The following is a 9,818-nucleotide window of genomic DNA, read 5'->3' as shown; positions in this document are numbered from 1 at the left end:
TTAAAAGAATCGATCCATTTTCCTTTGAGCACAGAATCAATCCATTTCTTTTTTTGAGCTGAGAATCAATTCATTTCACCACCATGATAAAGAAGGAATCACAAAAGACAAGGAGGAAAGCAAACACACACACACTAGTAGCTTCAAATCCTTGGTATAGTAGAAAAGGAAAAATCCCCTTTCTCCTAGGGCCGCAGGCGCAGAAGGCCTGATCGGAGAGGAGAGCCAGCCGCACATGCCCGTGCTGCGGGCGCGGCCCCACCTACCCCGCCCTAATATGCTCTCTCCCGAATCCCCACCTCCCCAGTCCCCAGCTATAAAAGCCGCGCCCCTCCTCTTCCCTTCCACGCACCGACCAGTCGCCGTAGGTAGCACGCTCCCCCCTCCTCCCCACAAAGTCCACCGCCCTCCATGCCGAGCAACCGAATCGGGATCGATCGTCTCCTCCCCTCCCCGTCGCCGCCGCCTCGGGCTCGCTTGGTGCAGATCGGGACCCTCCGCCCGCCCCGACGGGCCGGATCCCGCCTTGCACCAAGTGAATCGGAGCCGGCGCAGCGACCTCGCCCCCGCCGCCGCTTTTGCTGCCTCTCCGCGCCCCGAATTGGTTGATGCTCTGCCGCCGTCGGTCTCGACTGGTTCGATCGGTCCGAGGCTGCTACTCGCTGCGGATTTTTATGTGCGATTCCGTATGTTCGCTCGTGCCCGTGGCGCTCTGATATTTGCCCTGTTTAAGAAATTCGCTAGATCTAGATCCGGCGCCTAGCTTTAATTGTTGCCTGCTTGATCTGACGGATTTTTTGTTGCCAAGCAAGATCTAATCCTTCTTTTTTTGGTCAGGATTCTTGCCAGGCTATGGTGCAAATTGCGCCCCCAAATTGTGTTGCAGGGGAGGCCGTGGGACGCTACGAGATGGTTCGAATTAGCTAGTCGTGACGCGAATTTCGATTTGGATCGTGTGGCAGGTCTTGTGTATGGTACTAGTAGATTCAGTATTTGGCCTGATTGAACTGTGGAGAACATTTATTGATGTAGATAGATGCTGGTAGTATATCGTTTTACTACTTGTAGTAGGGGCGTATCTCTGGCTAGCACCTCTGTACTCTGCAGGATGCTGGGAATTGCGGTGGACTTGTTTCGGGAGGAGACACAGGCTGCATGTGTCTCCATATGCTTTATTTAGCACGTTTGCTGTACTCTGCTGTGAATTGTCTTCAGGGCGGATGCTAACTCCAGGGAATTGAAACCTGCAACGTGTTGCCTTGTTCTGTTCCATCTCGAGAATTTCAGCCTTTCGATTCATGACCTGTGGTTTGAGCTTTGATTTGTCAAAAGCTTAAACCTTATTCAGCAATTATGAAGTGGATAGGCACAAGCAGGGGCGGAGCTCTGTAGGGGCTAAACCGGGCCATGGCCCGCCCAGGATTTTGACCCAAATTTTTTTATATAGGCATCTCCCAAGCCCACTAGCCCAGCCCACTTGCATCCTCTCGCTTTCACGCACAGAGCAGCCTTGCTCAAAAAAAAAACGCACAGAGCAGCCGGAGAGAGGCAGGCAGCGCTAGGAATCCCTACTCCCTAATTCCCAAACTGTCCCACAGTCGAGCAGGGAGCACAGGAGCAAGCCGCTGCCGTCGGCGAACCGACAGCGTCTATCCTCTCTCGCCGGAATCCCTGTATCTCACAGCCACGGTTCAGCCCCTTGCTTTCCTCCCTTCCCCCGACTCTCTGCACCTGCTCACAGATGACATCTGCTTGGGCTCGGCCACGCCGTCGTGCTACTGGCCTGCGGCCTGCCGAACCACTTCTGGCGGCTGGCGCATGAGCAGATCACTGGATGAGCTCTCCTAGTCTCCAGTCTCCTACTGTCCTCCAAGAATAGAGCAACTGTCAGAAGCAAGAGGTAATTCCCCATTTTATCATTTTTGTTCAGTTCTTTACATCTACTTATGAGTCATGAACTCATCTATTTTCAGTGTCCAGTGTTTATAAGAAACAGATTTTATCCATATGGAATTCCACCTGTATAGAATTCTGTTGACTGTTGAGTGTCCAGTGGGATTTCTAACCATTAGCGCCAACTATTCATCTGTTTTGAGTGTCCAGTGTTGAACTGTTGATAAAAAATAGTTGTGTCCATTTGATAAGAAAGTGAATAGCCTGATCTTATACAAATTGCAACACAGGTAATCATGGGCAAGGAAAATCAATCTCAGAGAAGAATTGATTTGGTTTTTAAAAGGAAAAGAGATGACATAACTCGAGTTCAGGAAAACCAGATATTGCCGTTGCTTGAATTGGAACAACATAACCAAAACCAGTACGAATAGGTTCGAGCAAATGAAGCTGTTACATTCGAAGGTATTGAGTTCTTGCAGCGTGCAGCGAGACCCTGGAAGATGAGAATCTTGCCAATAATCTGTTAGTTCACATAGAGGGTGGAATTCTAGAGAACTACAGCCACGAAGATGTCATTGCAGATTTTAGAAGCAAGGGTGACCGGAGAGTCGATTTGTAGTATGTGAGTAAGTCACATGTCTAATGTCTCAAAGCTTTTGTATTAGCTAACTTAATAGTGGTTCAGGGTTAAAATGTATTTTGTTGTATATATACATACTGCTTGCTCCATCCGGTAATCATACTGATGCTTATGATTCAGAATTTCAAAAAAAATTGTGCTCTTGTTTAGTCTGGCCCACCCAGCATTTTCTTTCAAGCTCCGCCACTGGGCACAAGTATCAAAGTTTACATAGGGGTAGTGGTGTAGGGGGCTATTTTTTGAATGGTTTTTTTTTAACTACTACATAGGGGGTGTAGCGTGCTAATCTCGATCCCATCTGTGAATCTTGATAGATGTAAGGTTTCCAATTTTATTTTATTTTGAAAGTGTGCCAAATTTGTACTTGTTTCCGTTGCTTCCTGGATGTTTCACTAGTTCTGCTGTACCATGTGCTCATTGGTTGTATCAGAATGAAGCAATAGCAAAAGAGAAAAGTGCATTTCTAACAGTAAGTGGTCCAATCCAAAGCGACTCTTCCGGTGTATAAGTTCAGATTAGATGTTTAATCATTTCCTGGCTTGTCAACAGTTTTTCCTCTGGGATGAATTGACAGTGCACATCTGATTGTTGGGACGTGAGTTTTCCTGAATGGCTGTCATATTCTCTGAATAGCGATGATTACGACCTGCGTTGTTGATATGAATAGTGAATCTACTAGTACGAACCATTGGTAGGCAAATAAGCAATTACCTATTTTAGTTAGAATCTTTGACCATTCAATGACAAAACTAGTACTCCCTCCGTCCCGAAAAACATGTCGTGAGCACAGTTCATTCGCAATTTTACAGAAACACCCTCATGGTTTCAAAACCGTATCAAACAAGTCCCCGCCCTAGTCTTCCTCCTCCGCCGTCGCCAGCAGCCGGCGTCGCCCAGCTGCGCGATTCGCCGCCCACCAGGAAGTGCTCCGCCACCATCGCGAAGTACCTGCTCCGCCGCCTTCGTCGCCAGGTATTGCTCCGCCGCCGTCGCCCAGACCTGCGCCGCCGCAATTACCAACGGGCGTCGCCGGAACCTCCCGACACGTCCTTCTCGAGCTCGCGCGCGTCCTCCTCGAGCTCACGCGCATCCTCCTTGAGCTCCGCGCGTGCGCCGCCGCAATTCCTCCTGGCCGCGATCCTCCGCGCGTGCGCTGCCGCAATCCCTCCTGGTCGCGATCCCCTACGGGCTTCGCCGGAAACTGCCTCCACGATCCGGTGGACTAGGAGTTCGCGCGCTTCCTCCTCGATCTCCAGCTTGTCCTCCTCAATCTCCCGCGCGAGCCCGTGCTGCTCCTTCTTCCTTGCCCGCGCGCCCCCCGGTGGAGCTCCTCTGCCCATACTGCTGCTGCTTCTCCCCCGCCGGTGGAGCTCCTCTGCCCATACTGCTGCTGCTCGTCTGCCCAGCTGCCGCCACAGCTCCTGTTCATCAGGAAGAAGAAGGTACTGTAAGGAGTTGCTCCTCTGCTCCTTGTGTTCCGTCAGGAAGAACAATGTTAACTGAATACTGTACTCTCCAATGTTAACTGAAGAACAAAGAACAAAATGAAAGTAGCTTGAAGATTTCAGTGTTACAAGTCATTGTGGGCGCTACTGAATTATGCTTGTGTGGATCAGCCGCTAGACATCATTTTTATTGTGGGTTTGCAAGTGCTACATCGACTGGTTCACTATGTGGGGATCGGCCGCTCGATCCAAATGAAATTGTGAATTTGCAAGTGCAGACTGGCTACTTGTGCAGTGCTCTGTTTCAGTTTCAGAACCTGAAATCTTCTTGCTGACTTCTCCATGGAGTTATTTGCTTACTTGTTAGAGCAGAGTAAGCCTATTATTTGCAAGTGCAGACTGGCTACTTGTGCAAGTGCAGACTGGCTACATTTCACATACATTTTGGAGGACTCTTACTAGCTTCTTGTTAAATCTGAATGAATGATCTGTCCTGAATATTTGGAGTACATGCTTAGCTGCCATTTACTATGCCATTTCATCAAGTGCTAGTAGAATTTTCCCCGACATGTCTGAATGACAGATCTATTTTACGAAGCTGGCTTATCAAGCTATATCAAGGAATGCAAGCTTTTCTTTAAAAAAAAGGAATGTAAGTTGAATAGCATGAACCAAAGCAAAACTCTAATAGAACTGTCCAAAACATGACACATGAAAGATGTCTAATAATCTAATACAGGTCACAAACTCCATTGTTAGGTTTACATACAGGAACCCAAATGATGCTGAATCGCTTGCTGACTACGGTGATTATCAATTGCGAAAACCGAATCACAATCTGAAGAGTCAGTCAGGTGTTTGTACTGAAGGAGTACGCTGAAGATGATTACAGTTTACATACAGCACAGGAAATCACAAGCTTGCACAGGGTGAATAAGGCACCACCTCACAAGATGTCATAATTCTGTTAAATATCTAAACTCGGCCATAATTCAGTTGAACATGCAAGGAAACACTTAAATATCTGTACCTTGATGCAGACTAAAGGGAGTAGGTTAACTGATTTGGTCATGTGGCTGGTCAAACTGTACCATGCCAAAGTATTTCTTGTAGAGAGAAAAAACAAAAATAAGCAAACATAAATTGATTGGAATGTGTTGTAGTTTCACTAGGAGTAGTTTATATGCAAAGGTAATAAATCAGTTTTGATTCTATTGACAGGAGCACATGAATAAGAACTCTGTCTAAACATTCAGTTTATACGTCAGCATTAAACTGTCTAAATACTCCTGTACAGTACTGTGCCATTCAGTTTATTGACAGGAGTATTCAGTATGCTATTGACAGGAGTAGTAGTATCTCAACAAGCAGTACTCGCTGCTATGGTGCGGCCATGGATGCATGAAACAAGTTTAAAAACAAATTTAAATGATGCTGTGATTCAAAAATTAAATGGAAAAAGCTCAAGATGATTAATCATGACTACTGTCACATGACAGATTACTCCTGTACACTATTGTGCCATTTTATAAGTGCAGACTAGTTCTATAAGTGCACACTAATTCCAGAAGTGCAGATGTTTAGTTGTGACATTATACAGGAAGAATATTCAGTCTAATTCAGCAGTTGAGAATGCAGTTGTTTAGTGCAGTTGAAAATGCAGCAATTGAGGAATCACCTGAATCAATTCAGACCACTGCTGAAGATGTCCTTGAACTGCCACTCCTTCCACCTGAAGATGTTGCCGCTCCTTCCAATCACAAACTTTCAGACCAAAGCACACACAGCAATCCACCAGAAGATGTCGCCACTCCTCGAACTGCCACCACACGCGCCCAATCGTCGGCCTTGAGCGAAGCCGCCGAAAATCGACCTACTCAGTCACCATTAACCATTGCTAAGTTTCATAGTTCATTTCAGAAAAGAAAAAACGAAGTTTCAGAGTTCATTTCAGAAAAGAAAAAACGAAGTTTCAGAGTTTGGAGTTGGGATGGATGGGGTGAGGAGCGAACCTGGGCTTGCGCCGGCGGCCGCCCTCACGGAGTCGCCGACGCCGCTTCTCCCCGGAAATAGAGTTTGCGGCGAGCTGAGGGGCAAACCCCCGGTAGCCGCACGAAGACGAGCTCACGGAGTTGCCTCCCCACCCCGCAACACACAGAGGGGTTAACGCACGGAGACGAGCTCGCTGACGTCGCCCATCGGCTTCTCCCCGGAGACAGAGCTCGCGCCGCCGCTCCAGTCATTGGCTGCGCCGCCGGCTTGTCCCTATCCTCGAATGCCTGTAGAAATCTAGGATGATGAAGAAGAAATTGGGTGGACATGGCCCGAACAATCCAAGAAGATAAAAGAAGAAATTGTATGGGCGCAGTAGATCAAAGGGAGGAGAAGGGGAAAAAGGAGACCTTTGACTCCGGCGGGCTACTTGGTGAGCTCCTCCACCTGCCTCTTTGCAATCCGCCGAGCAGCCGCCGCGCCAGGAATGCGAGAAAGGAGGGCGCCCCACTGCCGTGCCCCGGTGAGGTAAACACATGGTCGTCGGACAGGAACGACAGGAGGATCGACAAAAAAAGCGCGTGCTTCACGTTGGGGAACGAGGCGGGGAACGATGCGGCGTGGGGCGTGAGGCGGGAGGGGTGGTGGCAGCGGGGGCGGTGGCGGAGAGGGGCGGCGGGGGCGGCGTGGGGCGGGAGGAGCGGTGGCGGAGAGGGGCGGCGGGGGGCGGCAAGGCGGCGCCCGTCGTCGGGTTCGGCCGGGAGAGAGTGAGAGCGAGAGCGAGGAAGAAGAGGGACCTCGGGTTCGGTCGGGAAAATGTGGAGGGCTAAATTGCAAATATCCACTCGCGACATGTTTTTCGGGACGGAGGGAGTACTAGGTGACTCGTTTGATCTAGCAACTTTTGCCCATAAACCACGGTGGATTTTACAACTTTTGCTGTCATCTACAATGACTTAGCTATCGGGGATCATTCTGAATGAAGCAACTCGGGCACTCTTTTCATCACTTTACAAATATGCAAAGTGCCCAAGCATCAAAATGGGCCGTGAGGCGAATAAAAGTTCGTCCGGTTTCACTGTACAGCATATAAAGTTTCCGGACATGGCTTTCACCGTTGCCGCGATCTGACCGCAGCCTAAATTGGCTGAGTCGACACTCACATAGGAGTTAAAGCGGGCCGGCATTAGGTTCATCCTTTTGTTGTTGTTTTGCGTACCAAAAGACTTGGTCAAGTGGTGTCGAGGAATATATGCTCCCGGATCAAGATTCTTTGCTGGATCGGCAAGCGAGGAGAAGAGACAAGTAGCCGATTGGCACTAGCAGCTGGTCGACCTTGTGAAAGTGGATTCCCTCTCGTCTCGAGCTGGCGCTCATCTTCGCACGATGTATGTATGTATGTGAGGTACTACCCTCCGTCCGGGTTTATTGGTCCTCATTATATTTCGTGCCAAGTTTTAACTATAGATTAAATTAACAAAATGTTCATGCATGTCACCAAACATTATATTTTTAAAAACTATGTTCAAATATGAATCCAATGAGATAATTTTTCTTGACATGCATTACCATTTTGTTAGTTTAAATTTTTAGTCAAAATTTGACACAAAGTACAAAGGGGACCTATAAACTAGGACGGAGGTAGTAGGATCTTTTATTTTATTTTTTTATTTTTTATTTTTGAAACGGAAGGTGTGATCTTTTTAGCTGTTAGAATATCGTGGCAGCCTTGGTGAGAACGTGTCCTGCAAAGCTGTCACGGAATATAAATTTACCTGACGTCCTGGAGTTGAATGGATGAGGCAGGCAGGCAGAGAAAGGTGGAATTCCAGCTCTGGGCGGGCGGGTGATGTACCGTCCACTGGTGGTGCTGGCGGTGGTAAAGATTTTGTTGCATCTTTGTCATGGTAACTTATTCTGTTTCAGTCCTTTGGGAACACCTATGGGTCAGTTAAATTGAAAAGGAAAAAAAAATGTTTCAGTCGACTTGATCCGAGTTTGATCATCGTGGAATTGAATGGATGAGGCAGGGGCAGGGCGTGGTGATGTAGCGTTCACTGGTGTTAGCATGGTGATGGACGACGGCAACATAATTTTTTTTCTTAGGAAAGATGGTAACATAATTTATTTCAATCCTTTTGTCATAATCTAGCACATTCTTCTTCTTTTGCAGATTTTTTTAATATATTCATCTCTAATCATTGCAATATAACGAAGTGACTTACCCAGTTGCCATGGAAAGAGCGCTTGACCCAGCCGCCGCTAGGGTTTCTCCTGGCTCCCGCTGGCGCCGACGTCGGTCTGCCTCATCTCCTGTGGGGTCGTGGAGGTGTGGTGGATCCCGGACCTTGCCGGTGGAAGATCTTCATTTTTTATGTTGTTCTGAGTTTTCTTAGGATTTGTGTCCTAATCACAAATACGAGGCGGCAACAACTCTCTGAAGATGGAATAAGGGTTCGTGTCCGGCGGATATCGCGGGATTCGGTCGACGATTGTCTTCGGTGGATCCACATGGATTTGGTATTTGTTTGTCTGTGTTCATGTGTCTACAAATTGGATCCTTCCTATCTAATTTTCTCTTCAACGGCGGTGGTTGTTGTTCTGGTGCGCCGGTCCTATAGGGCCTTAGCACGACGACTTCCCGATTGTCTACTAGAACAAGTTTTGCCCGGCTCCACTGAGGGAGGGACGATGACGGTGACGCGCCTTCGGTTTGCTTCGGTGTTTTTAGTCGTTGCTAGATGGTCTAGAATTTATATGTCATTTTTATTATTTCTAGTGTTTGTTATACTATCGTGATTGGTGATGAATACACTGCAAGTTTTACCACAAAAAAAAATCATTGTTGTACAACAAACACCAGAAATAAAAAAAATTACATCCGACTACAAGCACTGGAGTGAGCCGCAGGCGCGCTGCCATCATCGCCCTTCCCTCGTCGGAGTTGGATAAAACTTGTTGCAGTAGATAGTCGGAAAGTCGTTCTGTTAAGACCCTATAGGACCAACTCACCAGAACAGTAACTACCATCGATGAAGAGAAGCATATATCGGAAAGATTCAACCTGAGGACACATGAACATAGATGAACGAAGATCAAATTCGAACAGATCCATCAAAGACAACCACTAACTGAATCCCGCGAGATCCGCCTGAGACACACGCCCTCCGATGATGCTGGACGCACCACTGGGACGAATGCTACATGGGGAGAACTGATTCGGAGCATCCTTCGATCATCCCCATGGACATTCCGTCACCACCACAAGCACGAGGAGGACCAATGACAAGAGCAGTCGCACGTGCCATCGAAACCGAGGTTAACTCTTTCCTCTTCGTGCTTCCTTTGGATTCACATGAGAATTTGCTTCTACCTCAAATGGAAACTTTATGTGTTCTTAGGTACCAAAGAGAAGACCATGAAGAAGCAAGGAGGGAGGTTCAAGCACGAACGAAGTCTCTCAGAGAAGGAGAAGAGAGGAGTGGACCAGATGAGAAAGACCGAAGGTCCCCTTGACACTCTGGGTGCCCGGATGAAGACATCCCCTGGTGCCCGGACCCCTGGCAGTCGGTCGGCCGAGGCCTCGGACCACCCCGGGTGCCCAGGTGATCAACCCACGAGTGCCCGGACCGGAGGCGTCCAAGGGCGCGGCCCTCCCTGTGTACCCCGGGTGCCTGGGCTCTCAACCCCCGGGTGCCTCCTCCCTCCATGGCGCACCCCGGGTGCCTGGACCCTTACCCCCAGGTGCCCGGCCGACTCCTCCAGGTGACCCCCGGGTGCCGGACCCTCCGGCCATGCCTGCGCGCATTTCGGTTAAAGACCCTTGTACCCCCCCCCCCAATTTT

At 48.5% G+C, this 9,818-nt stretch overlaps 2 long non-coding RNA genes across 2 annotated transcripts; one reads left to right on the top strand and one right to left on the bottom strand.

The window, feature by feature from the left end:
• Nucleotides 1–328: 328 nt before the first annotated feature.
• On the top strand, nt 329–3,005 carry LOC119323806. The gene is made up of 2 exons (XR_005156514.1): nt 329–1,900; nt 2,184–3,005. It is a non-coding gene; the product is annotated as an uncharacterized LOC119323806 (long non-coding RNA).
• A 2,793-nt stretch (nt 3,006–5,798) lies between these two features.
• LOC119322760 lies at nt 5,799–6,475 on the bottom strand. The gene is made up of 3 exons (XR_005155837.1): nt 6,384–6,475; nt 5,994–6,260; nt 5,799–5,854 (listed from the first exon to the last, which is right to left on the bottom strand). It is a non-coding gene; the product is annotated as an uncharacterized LOC119322760 (long non-coding RNA).
• Between the last annotated feature and the right edge of the window lie 3,343 nt (nt 6,476–9,818).

The sequence above is a fragment of the Triticum dicoccoides genome, chromosome 6B (genome assembly GCF_002162155.2).
Source record: "Triticum dicoccoides isolate Atlit2015 ecotype Zavitan chromosome 6B, WEW_v2.0, whole genome shotgun sequence".
Taxonomy (NCBI): Eukaryota; Viridiplantae; Streptophyta; class Magnoliopsida; order Poales; family Poaceae; genus Triticum; species Triticum dicoccoides.
The sequence above is the reverse complement of the archived record's forward strand: the minus strand, read 5'-3'. Positions and strand labels throughout refer to the sequence as shown.